This window comes from Vulpes lagopus, chromosome 3, assembly GCF_018345385.1.
Source record: "Vulpes lagopus strain Blue_001 chromosome 3, ASM1834538v1, whole genome shotgun sequence".
Classification (NCBI taxonomy): domain Eukaryota; kingdom Metazoa; phylum Chordata; class Mammalia; order Carnivora; family Canidae; genus Vulpes; species Vulpes lagopus.
Window position 1 is genome coordinate 51,753,893 of NC_054826.1, and position 12,662 is coordinate 51,766,554.

Consider the following 12,662-nt stretch of genomic DNA (forward strand, 5'->3'; position numbering starts at 1 on the left):
GCCACCCCCAGCAATGAATCAGTAGCGTGGGTCTCTGCAGCCTAGTCAGTGCCGGGTATTATCATCAACCAACTTTCAAGCCTAGAATTTGAAATATGGGGAGGAAACAAGGGATTCAGGGAGAGAGAAACGAGACCCAGCCTCTTCTCCCTTCCCGCAAGTTTTCGGCACTCATTCCAGGACAACTGGGTTGGGGCCTGCTTTGTTCTCTGCTCTGAGCTGTTGTCTTATGATAGGTTGTGACATTTCCACTTGGAGGTGTCTGGCTTATTGCTCTGGGGACATTTTTATTTTTTTATTTAAAGGGAATTTCAATGGCAGTGTGTGTCACCAAGGGCCATCGGGAGCCCCTGGCAATATGATTCTGTCTGAAGAACAAAGAGACAAATTTGCAGAAGATCAAATGCAAAGGCATCATGAGAGAAGGAGAGGGCTGGGAGTTACAGATGAAAACTGTGCTGATTCCAGCCCAGATCTGTGTGTTTTGCTGAGATCTGAGAACCATGAATAATGAAGGATATACACACAGCACAGGGTGTGTGGCTACTGGAGGTGTGAGAGGAGATGGGGTCCCCCCAACCTCGATGAAGACGTGGCCTTGCCATGAGGAAATAGGGCTGGGCATGACCCCTCCAGGCAGGGTCACCACAAGTGGAAAGAGCAGTGAAGGGAAAGAGGATGGGGTTAGGTGGCTGGAGGGCCTGCAGCTGCCGGGGTTCTGTGTCTTGCTGAGGCTCCATGGGTGTGAGGGAAGCTCAGGTTAGGTAAAATACAATCCCAGGTTCCCAGAGTGGTTATCCCTGGGGATTTAGGCGAAATGCAGAGGACACAGGAATTCTCTTCCTGGACCCTGCTGGCATGTACACCTTCTCTGCCAGGTTCAGGAAGGAGCCCGCAGCCTAGTTTGGAGGTGCATGCTCTGTGTCCCTTCTCCTGAGTATCTTCCCATCCCCTGACCTACTCTGTACCCCCATCACCCCACCCCCCATTCAGTCCTCCTAGCCTGCCTTCCCTTAAGACCTAGCACCCCTCCCAGGTCCCCAGGCCCACCCTCCAGGCTCAACCTTTCCCTACACACCCCTGCCCCACTTTCAGGCTTTAGTCCTGAGCCTCCACCCTCCTCAAGCTCCCTCCAGCCTTCCCTTCCTAACATTCCTACCCTAGGCCCTCTTCCTTCCCCCCTGCCTAGTTTTTCTTCCTCTTTCCTGGAGCTCCCAGACCTCTAGGTTGGCTGCCCTTTGTGTTTCCACAATCTGCCTGCCTACTGGGTCCTTGCTGGGATCACAGCTCCACATACTCTCTCTGCAAAGCTCTGAGACATTTGATCTTCCCCACCCTGTCCAGTGTAGCACTATCTCTGGAGATGCGGCCCATCCTTCTGGGAGTGGAGTCTCATTCTTTTTTCCAGGTCCCACTACCAGAACCTGCTTCTTGACAAGGAAGAGACAGCCTCCCTCTGTAAAAGCTGAGTGTTGGACGTTTGCTCTCTAGGCCTTCCTGAGCACTAGGATCCCCCATCAGTCACAGCTGCCCCAACCAGCCAGGGTCACGAAGAAAACAGGGACTACCCACAATCTGAGAGTCTGTTTGTCAATGGGTGGTAGTTGCTCCGGCTACAAAAGCAGTCTCCTCTGGCTTCCAGAGGCAACAGGGACAGGATCACGGCCCAGCTGGGCAGGTTGGGCTGTCAAAGCCAAAAGCAAGGGCAGTGCTGTCTTTATGGTTTCTTCCTGCATGTTCAGCCTGTAAACATGATGCTCAGGCCTTCCCACGGGGCTTTGGGGTCCACGTATCCTTCCATGAGTACCTTTCTGTTTACATCGGCCAGAATGCATTGCTATTGCTTTGGATTATATTCAGTATGTATCGTATTAAGAAGCTCTGGCTTGTCCATCACTTTTTTCAATTTCTGTTTTTTTCCTTATTCTAGTATCCCTTTAAAAATACATTTATTAAATAAAAAAATAAATGGATGTAAAGCAAAATATTAAGTAAATTAAAAAGTCTTTCAAATTATGACTCAGAAATCCAAAAGTGACAAAGATTTGACAATATCTATCAATATTGTGAATGCTATCTCCTTTGACCCAGTACTCCCGCTTTGGGGAATTTACATTACTCTTAATCTATTCAATTATTACAGCCTGGAGATTAAAAATCTTTCCTGATCAGAAGATAGAAACCGCTTTCATCTCCAACCAGTCCGCACTAGGCTTTCTCTCTCTCTTTTTTCCCCACAGTGGAGTATTTTAGTGGTGAAGACAGGCCACACCTCACCGAGCAAGCCCCCCCTTGGGGGACACCTGAGTTGCTTTCGACCTTATCCTATTATAGTGCAGTGGATAGCCTTGCACATATGCCCTCTCATATGGACAAAGTAGAACATCATGCAATATATCAGATAACAAAATAAGATATAAGATATATAAATAAGATATACAACAGTCTACAGGTTATGTTGCATTTTGCACAAGAAGAAGGAAAATAAAAATATGTCTTCATATTTATTATATGTCCATAAAGACAAGTCTGGAAGGATAGACAAAACCTAATAATAAACTTACATATTTGCCTTTTCTGGTCAGTGGAGGGGATGGGGGACTGGGTAACAGGGGTAGAGGTGGGAGAGAGACATGCTCATTTACCTTTTAGCCTTGTTTGCTTTTGGAACCACTTGACTATATTACCTGTGTTTCAAAAGCAACAAACATAGATGAGTGTAGGGGTGGTGCAAAGATGTGACCAAAATCCTGAAGATGACAGCTGAATTTGGGAACTTGGCTTTGGGCTGTCTCTCTTTTTTTAAAAAAATTTTATTTTATGTAAATTCAATTCATTAGCATGTGGTGTATTATTAGTTTCAGAGGTCAGAGCAACATCTTTTTTTTTTTTTAAGATTTTATTTATTTATTAATGAGAGACAGAGAGAGAGAGTGAGAGGCAGGGACACAGGCAGAGAGAGAAGCAGGCTCCACGCAGGGAGCCTGACGTGGGACTCGATCCCGGGACTCCAGGATCAGGCCCTGGACTGAAGGCAGTGCTAAACCGCTGAGCCACCCAGGCTGCCCTGGGCTGTCTCTTATGCTCAGACTGTTCCTTGGCTCACAGAAGCCAATAGGGTGCTGGGGAGAGAACAGGGGTGGCACTTACACAAGAAGACCCCTGCCCAGCTGAGTGCACATGACTGCCTGCTTTTTGCATACCCGCCCACAGCATCCTGTTTCTCATTGTCCAGTCTTCCACTTTGCCTAGGGGCGTGGATTAGAGGACCTTTTGCTGAGACTGAACACCTTAAATCCTGCTTCCCTCCCAAGAAAGAAGACTTCAGAGGGGCCTGTCCAATGACTGGCCATGTTGGCTGGGTTCCCACACTCACAGAGGCCACCTGTTCCCAGCAGTGCAGCCACGACTGCCCCCCACATGGGACTCCAGCAGAGCAGCCCACACCTTTGTCCCCAGATCCCAACATTTGTAGGGGCTGAGCTGGGCACATACCTTAAAATCTCCTCTCTGCGTCTGGAATGAGGGCCCTGGGCTTTGAGGAGAACGCCAGAGTGCCGGAGGGGAGGCTGGGGGAGGGCTGTGTGCCCGGTTTGTCTCCAACTGCCTTTGTTCTCAAATAAACACACCAGGGCTGCCTCCCCGCCACCTGAAAGCCGCTTCTGCCAGAGAAAGCAATCGTATACAATCTCTGTGTTAGCTGTACAAAAAGTCTGAAATTGCTTGGAGACCAGGCAGGAGGGAGCCTGGGCAAGGCTGGGGGGATCTGGGCGGGTAATTGTGGGTCATCTATCTGCCTCTGTCAGAGTGTCTGCTTGGCAAGTGTTTGCAGATTGACTTGGTGAATTTGCTCCTCCGCCCCCCCCCCGCCCACCCCCCACCATCTTGCATTACTTACTCTTTCCTTAGCAGCTGTAAAACCTTTTTCCCAAAACTGCCCTCAAGTTTAATGAACAGGATACATTCAGAGCTGGTAAGAAAGACAAGCTCCAAATGATGCACTGTGGTCTTTCTCAGGGTCCCCACTAGCCTGGAATCTGCTTTGAGGCAATGCAAGAATCAGGTCCCATGCGCTGCAGGGACACCAGCGGTCCATAACATAGTCATTCCCTCCTCCACCCCACTCGGGGCAGTGGCCTGGAGGAGAGGTAGGAGCCTCCTCCAAGTGGATTGAAGGCTTAGAACCCATGACCTACTCACCCCCACTGGCACCCACCTGCATTCCTGTTGTGGCAACCCTCCAGTGCCTAGACCCAGTCCTCTCCCTGAATCGAAGCAAGGGGTCGAGGACAGGAGGCTGGGGTAGTAGGCAATGCTATGTCATGGATGCAATGCCTGGGTGACCAGCCCAGCTCTTGGGGAGGGTACAGGACAGAGACCACTGGGCAGTCCCAAATGTAGCTAACAGAACCAGAGCTGCACTCTCCTGGTGGGCAGGGTGGAGCCTGGGGAAGAAGGGATGGGAGCTGATTCTGGGGCGTGCCACATGGAAGCGCATGGGGCGCTGGCACTGCCACTTGCTCACAGAGTGACCAGGGCATCCACCGGCCAAGTGAAAAGGCCTCACAGGAGCCCTGGGCTCAGTCTGGAAACCTCTATGGTGTTAGCTTCCTCACAGGCACAGTGGGAACAGCACCCTGGGAACAGCAGCAGGGAATGTCTCTCACTCGTGTTCAGCAGGCCAGCCGTGCCCCAGCACCCTGTGCTGAGGATGTCATTTCCTCCTGCCAGGCTTGCACAGGTCAGGGTATGTGACACCGGCATGCAGGGCTGTTGACATAGCCCTTTTGAGTATAAAGCTTCCTATTTGAGACGGACACTTTGTGTCAAAAGGGTCCCTAGAGACTGTTGAGGCCCATGCCCTCTTTCTCACCACCGCGAAGTGGGGTCCTGACTCCACAGACACGGGGTGACCCCAGATAGGAATGTGGGCCTCCAGATTGGCTATGGAACTGTCCATCTTTTCATTTCTTCCCAGGCTCCGGAGTGGGGGGTTGGGCAGCAGGTACAGTCTGGGTCAGGGAGGTGCTGGTCAGTGGGAGGAGACCCCAGCACAAGGCTTCCTTCCGCTTCTCCTCCACCTTTGCCATGCTGGACATGCAGTCCTCTGCTTCCACTGGCACACAGACCCAGGCTGAGACTCCCGGACTCTTCTCCACAGGGGACTCTGGAACCACTGAGGCAGTCACTCTCCCCCTCAGCCTCCTCAATCTTCTTCTCTGCTCAGGAGGGGGGAAGGAATGAAGGGCTATGAATCCCAGACATGGCCAGCCCACTGAAGCCCACCCTCTTCAGTGGACCGGCTTCAGATTTTGGTCTAGGCAGGGCTTCCTGGCCCAATGGGTTTTTTGTCTCTCCTGCTGTGCCCTGGACACTGGACTGTTTGGTCCTCTTTTCTCTCTCCACAGAACACCCCCCAGCAGGCATCTTGGCAAGATTCCAGAAGGAGGGCACACTTACTCTCAGGGTGCAGGGGCCTTGCTGACTCCTGATGGGCCCCATCCCTCATGTAAGGCCCAGTTTCCTAGCCTTTAATATGGGCTGACAATCCATACATTGCAGGTTGCCCCAGGAAGCCAAGAAAGTGCTACAGGAACTGGCATCTTCTCTGACAGGGAAGAAGGGGGGTCTGGGCAGGCCAGCTAACCTGAGCCTCGCATTAACAAGCCTCAGATTCAGACCCGAGATGAGGTGATGGTAGGGTCCAAGGGAGGCTCTGTCAAGATGGAGAAAAGGCCGCATTCATCATTGAGCGGTACCTGTTGTCATAGTTGAGTCCTGCTCCTTCCTGTGCTCCCTGAGTGTCCTCTCGGCAATCTCTGTTAAGTCTGTGCTCAGGGTCTGCCCACTTGTCCCCTCTGCTGTGATCCTGCCAGGGGAGCAGCAAGCCTCAGCTTCTCCCTCCTGCTCTGGGCGCTGCCCTGGCAGCTTGCCCCCTTGCAGGTATGCTCTCACTTTAGGACTTCTGCCCTTGCTGTCTATCTGGAAGGTTCTCCCCACAGATCTTCATGTTCTTCACTCCCTCTCTCCTTGGACCTCTGCTCCAATGTCAACCTATTAAAGAGGCATTCCTGAACTACCCAGTAGAAAAGGGAGGCCTTCCTTCTTGCTCCTATACTCCCTCCCTGTTCGGCTCTGCTCTGTTTTTCTTCATAGCTTACACTTTACATATTTGTTATTTCTCTACTCGCCTTAAATGTAGGTGACTATGAAAGTAGAACTCTTTGCTTTGTCCCCTGACACCCCCACAGTGCCTAGGACACTCCTACTCTTAGAATACTAGGGCTCTTACTATGTGCTTGACACATAGTAGGAGCCCTGTGAATTCATGCTGAATGAATGAATGGTTAAATGTGTGTATGTAAATTATCCCACAGTTTCTGTGACACTTTGGGGGCATATCTTGCATTTTTAACATAAAAGAAAAAAAATACAATAGCTTACTTGAGAATCTCCTGTCCTCTGAGAGCCTCTGAGGTTTAGCATGGATGTGGGTGGCTGAGTCTTGGTGTCCTGTCCACCTTGAGGAAGGAGAAAGACTAAGCATAGCTGTGATGGAAGAGGAGCAATCAGAATACTGCCAGAACTTCAGTGAAGAGGTTGGCCTGGTACTGGGGCAAACTGGAGCACGTGTGCCCATCTAGGGAGGGAAGGGCTGCTACTGACAGCCCTGTAGGTCATGCTCTGCACACCTGCAGGGGCACCAATCCCAGAATCTACAACCTGAAAGGTGCATCCAAGTGCTGTGCAGTGCACATTATGAACACTAGTCCATGGCAGTTTGGACTGGGGCATGCTCACTCAGCTCCAGTGAATTGTGGCCAAATGGGAAGGTATAGTAGACTAGTGTTCACCAATACTGGAACTAGTGAAACTAGCATTCACAGAAGCTACTTCTCAGCTGCCTTGAGGTCCAGATGGGCCATATGACTACATCCAGTCAACGACAAGTGAAGAGAAATCAGATGTGTGTAGCATGCTGAGGCTTTGCAATATCCACGTGCTCTTCTCCTGTCTCTCCTTTCCCTGAAGCAGCAGCTGACAAGGCCATGTGTCTCCATCAGTGTGGGTCCCTCAGTGACTGTGGAGCAGAGCCCTGGCCCACCTGCATTGGACATACAGTGTGAGAAAGAAAGAAATATCTGTGTGGTAAGCCTCTGAGACTTGGAGGGGCTTGTTACTAAGCCAGAGCCCAGCCTGTCTTGGGTAGAGCTAAATGCTATCTTGACTTCTGATTCTGAAGAGAAATCCGATGTTATATGCTGGCACCAATTAAAATAATGCCCAGTATAGTGCGGGCCAAGCAGAACCCTGCTGTAGGCTTGGCATGGCCCACTGGCATAGGTTTGCCACCCACCATCCTGGGCTACACCGTAGGACCTTGGAGGACTGTACATAGAACATGAGCTAACTCAGTTTTTTGCACTTTTCTAGGCAATTTCATACACTTGTGGGCGTATCAGGACAGAATGAGACTCTCTGGTCTATGATTAACTGGAAGAGAATGCCTGGTTACAGAGAGAAAGAAGGCAATACTATGGCTCTTTTAAAAGCTGCTGAAAAGCTGCAGTGGGGCATTGAAGGCCTGTGACAACGATGAGACTGGATGCATACACCTTGAGTGATGCAGGAAATGGTGATTAAGAACCCAGCTCCGCTACTGGCTGTGTGACCTTGGGCAAGTCTCTCACCTCTCTGAGCCTCCGTTTTCTTTGTGAGGAAGTTGGGGATCATAGTAGAAACTGCTTCTCAAGAATACTGAAAGAAAGGCTCCCAGGAAGGGCTGGATAAATGCCAGGATGGTTTCTCTTCTCTTTCCATCAAACCAGTCAGCGGCACAGAGCTGGATCCCAGCTCACTCCCTCCCTGCGCCTGCTCCCTGGGGAGGCTCCCCAGGAAAGGGGCTGGGATTGGCCCTCCTGAGACACACAGGCTCGGTGCCCCTGCATCTGGTCAGTTGCAAGCTGGCTGTATTCATTTCCTTTGGTTGCTGTCATAAATGACAAGCCTGGTGATTCTTCTTTTCATTGTGGTAAAAAACACATACCCTAAAATATAGCTTCTTAACCATTTTTAAGTGTCCAGGTCAGTTGTAAAGGGTATATTCACACTGCTGTGAAACCGAGCTCCAGAAGTTTTTCCATCTTGCAACACTGGAACTCTCTATCTTGGTGACTTTTAAAACAACACAAATTTATTATCTCACAGTTCTGGAGGCCAGAGGACTGAAATCAGTCTTACTGGGCTAAGGTCAAAGAGTGGTCAGGGCTGGCTCCTTCTGGAGGCTCTTGGGGAGAATCCATGTCTATGCCTTTTCTGGCTTCTGGGGGCCACCTACACTCTGTGGCTTATGGCCCTTACCTCATACCACTCCGGCCTCTTCCTTCTGTTGTCACATGTACTTCTGGGTCAAATCCACTTCTGCCTCCTCTTATAAAGACCCTTATGTTTGCATTTAGGGTCCACCTGGATAATCCAGGACAGCTTCTCTATCTCCAGATCCATAACTTAATCACATGTGCAAGGGCCCTCTTGCTATTAAGGTCACATTGTCTCATAGGTCACATAGTCCCAGGGATTAAGACCTGGAGATCTTCAGGGGTCACTATTCAGCTGCTGCACTGGCCATGGCGGTTCACTCAGGGCCCAGGTGCCTCTCCTGGCAGCCAGAAGGATCAGGGTCAGGGAGGGGAAAAATGCCTGGGATGGGGGGGTCCTGGCACAGCAGAGGAGCAAGGTGTAGGGCCAGACAGCCTGGCTCTGGCCCTGCTCTAGCTTCACCCTCTGTGCTGTGGGGGCAGTTTCTTCCTCCCACTCAGCTCTCACAGGACCATTTGGTAAACCAACAAAGCACTAGGGATGCAGACAAAAATTACTTCTCTCATGGCACTTCTGTTGTAGTGGGGGAGATGGAGAATGAAGAAGAAAAATACATGGAGAGGCAGTGGGAAGTGCTAAGGAGAAAAAGGAAGCAGGGATGGGAGAGGAGGATTGTGCAGGCCTCTCTCTGAGCTGTGAAGATTCAGTCCACACACATTTCTAAGCATTTATTATGTGCCAGGCACTGTTCTGGGACCTGGGGCACAGCCAAGGACAGACCAAGAAAGACCTAGTATCCATCCTGAAGGACTTCCTGTTTTAACAGAGGGCAAGCCCAGGAAAGAATGGATGGGATGAGCTCAGATAGCAATAGGGTATGACAAAACTCAAATGGTGTCCTGGGCGAGAGAGGGAGGGGGCCACTTCACATGGGGGGACAGCAAGGGCCTCCAAGGAAAGAGACTTCTGGGTTGGAAGGACAGCAAAGGCACCGTGGAGGCAACGCACCGGAGAATGCCCAGGACAGCGTCCACACGGTAGGCCTCAACAGCATTGACAGCAAGGAGGAATTGGAGGGTGGGGGCGGGGGCCTTCTCTGCCTTGGACTGATGTCTGTGAAGCTCCAGGGCTTCGTGGCCCACCCGCTGTGGCCAGGGCTTCCCAGCTGGCCAGTGGTCGCAGCAGTGGCCACACCTAAGACACGGGAGGGGGAGGGGAAGGCTGGCAGCCCCAGTCGGCCACTGCAGGCGCAATGAGGGCAGGGCGCAAGCCGCAGCCAGGACGACCCAGGACCCAGCCCAGAGCAGCCCCTGTCACGGAGGAGCTGGCCACTCTGTCGCGGAGCCCCGCTCCCTCATGCGGGCTGGTTTCTCTAACGAGACCATCTGTCTGGCTTTCCTCACTCCGCTGAGCCTGATGGGGCCATCCATCTCCCCCCTCCCCATCCCCGTCTGTCTGTCACCACGTGCCCCCCCCCCCCATCTCTGCCCGGCTCTGAGGGGGCCCTGGCAGGTTTGGCCTCCGGCCTTCCTGTTTATTCTTCTCATCTGGCCACATCTGTCCCCCGTGCTGAGTCACTGGCTCCATCTGCCTGTCCTCGCTGCGGGACAGCGGCCGTCTCTTCCTGGCTCTCCCGGAGCCACGTGGCAGCCCACGCGCGCAGCAGGTGCCAGCACACGCGTGGGGCTGGGACTGGGAGCCGATCCGCCGCGGCGGGCGCATGTGGAGGGGGAGGTGCCCTTCAGGAGCAGCAGCCTCCGCTTGGGTGACCCCAGGGGGCACGTGGGCCACTCGTTGCCTCTCAGAGAGGTTGGGCCCTGCCTGAGGCCACAACCAGGCCCCCTGCAAACGGCAATGCTGGGTATGAGGCAGGGCCTTTTAATTTGCACAGAAGCAAGGGGAGGGTGGGCTTCTCAAACCAGGATCCAAGTCCCAGCAGAGCAGTTTCCAGGACCTAGAGCTCTGAATTTGGACAAGTCTGGGTCTGACTTTTTTTCATATTTTTTGAAAAACAAACGGTTTTTCTGGGTTGGAAGGACAGCAGTAAGGTAGTAAAATATCAATATAGTGCAGCCCAGGTGGCTCAGCGGTTTAGCGCACCTTCGGCCCAGGTCCTGGAGACCTGGAATCGAGTCCCACGTCGGCTTCCTGCATGGAGCCTGCTTCTACCTTTGCCTGTGTCTCTGCCTCTCTCTCTCTGTGTCTCTCATGAATGAATAAATAAAATCTTAAAAAACAAAAACAGAAAAAAACAATATATATCCCATAGGCCAAGCCCCTACTTCCCCTACTGCTAGCAATAGCACCCCGAATTTCCCGCAGCCCCTTTAACCCTGGGATTTGAGCAGGGCTGACATTGGGTTGACTCCAGGAGGGGGCACATGACCAAGAATTAGCCAATGAGAGCACTGCAATCCTCCCCCCCCATCAGTGATTGGTTCAGAGGCACCAAGCCAGGCCAATCAGGGCCAGAATCTTTGCTGAATTTTTCTAAGCAGAGCCCTCCTCCTTTCTCCTGGGTCTGTGAGTGAGCAGGTTGCAGAACTAGAGTTACCCGCAGCATGTGAAGGAAACCAGAAGCTAAGAGAGCAGAGCCAAAACATGGAGAATGAGAGCAGTTTTAACAAGCCCCTAGATTCAGCTGGGCCTGAAGCCAGCCCACCTCTGGACTTTTCCATTATCCGAGTCAATGCATTCCCTTTTACAATGTACTTTGAGTGGGGTTCTGTCACTTGCAATCCAAAGAGTACTGATACATTCCTAAAAGGGGCTAACACCTGCCTGGTATTCAGTAGGTACTCAATAAGTATTTATTTTAAAATAAGGCCTTTGTGACAGAAATAAAAGCCCCTGTCAAGAGCTAACATATCATATGATTCCATTTACTTAACATTCTCAACATGGTAGTTACAGAGATGGCACACAGATTAGTGGTTGCCAGGGGTTAGGGTTGGTGGGAGGGAGGGACGTGGATGTAGACAATAAAGTTGCACGAGGGGCATCTTTGTGGTGATGAAACAGTTCTTTATCTTGATTACTATAGTGAGTTCTCTGATTTCCACAGGTAATAAAATGACAGAATGAGATGCACACATTGTACCGGTGCCAGGTTCCTGGTCTTGGGATGATAGTGGAATCATGCAGAAGGTAATCGGTGGGGGTAAACGGAGGGGAGGCCACAGGGGGACTCTCTGTGCTAATTACGCAACTTACTGGGCATCTATAATAATTCCAAAAAAAGTGAAACTTTTTGTGGGCTGTCACAGCCCAGAAGTTCTTGGACCCTAAATGGCAGAGAGTGTGGATGTTGGAATCAGATGGACCCGAACTGGAATCCGAGCACTGCCATTCACCAGCAGGGGTTCCGGGATCAAGTCCCATGTCAGGCTCCCTGCATGGAGCCTGCTTCTCCCTCTGCCTGTGTCTCTGCTGCTCTCTCTCCCTCTCTGTGTCTCTCATGAATAAATAAATAAAAGCTAACTTGAACTTAAATAAACCCTTGGGGGATGCCTGCGTGGCTCAGCGGTTGAGCATCTGCCTTCAGCTCAGAGCATGATCCCAGGATCCAGGATCGAGTCCCACATCGAGGTCCCTGCATGGAGCCCGCTTTTCTCCCTCTGCCTCTGTTTGTCTCTCTCTGTCTCTCATAAATAAATAAAAATCTTAAAAAAAAAAAAAAGAAAGAAAGAAAGAAATACAAGGCTCAACAGGGAGGATGCATAGTGTCAGGGTCAAGATTTTGGGCTCTGGAGCCAACCTCCCTGGGGCTTGGATCCCGGCTCTGTCATTCCCTGGCTTGGTGACCTTGGCTAGCCTACTTGACCTCCCTGGCCCTCACTCTCCCCATCTGTAAAATGGAGACCTACCATAAAATATAATCTACTTCATAGGCTAGTTTTGAGGATCAAAAGAGACAGTGCACCCGAGACCATTAGGGATTGCTGAGCATTTGACAAGGACAGTAAACAAAGCTGAGAGTGCTGGCTGGGTGGGGAGCCTGGCCCCTTGGGTGGAGGTGGGGGGAGCCCTGGCCATGCAGTGGGCTTTGCAGCAACCAGGGAAGCTCTGACCTCCTGGGGTACCAATTCCCCTGGAGGTTTTCCTTCAAGGTCCTGCAGCCAGTGATGAATCCCACCCCTGGCCGAGCAGAAAATCTGATCTCAGGCACCAAGGCACCCCTACCCCCCAAACTCAGGCTCCCCCTTTCCACTCCCACCTACCCCAAGGAGGGTGTGCACAAACCTGGACTGGACTTTGCACAGAATGGACTTCGAGGTATAGCCTCTGGGGAGAAAGTAAACCATGTAGGGTTCCCCAGCAGTGAAAGATATGATGGGGAGAGT

The 12,662-nt window shown here is 51.5% G+C and overlaps 1 long non-coding RNA gene across 1 annotated transcript; it reads left to right on the forward strand.

Moving 5' to 3' along the window:
- The first annotated feature begins 9,282 nt into the window (after positions 1 to 9,282).
- Positions 9,283 to 11,770, forward strand: LOC121486410. The gene is made up of 3 exons (XR_005986627.1): positions 9,283 to 9,356; positions 11,384 to 11,466; positions 11,586 to 11,770. It is a non-coding gene; the product is annotated as an uncharacterized LOC121486410 (long non-coding RNA).
- The last annotated feature ends 892 nt before the right edge of the window (positions 11,771 to 12,662 follow it).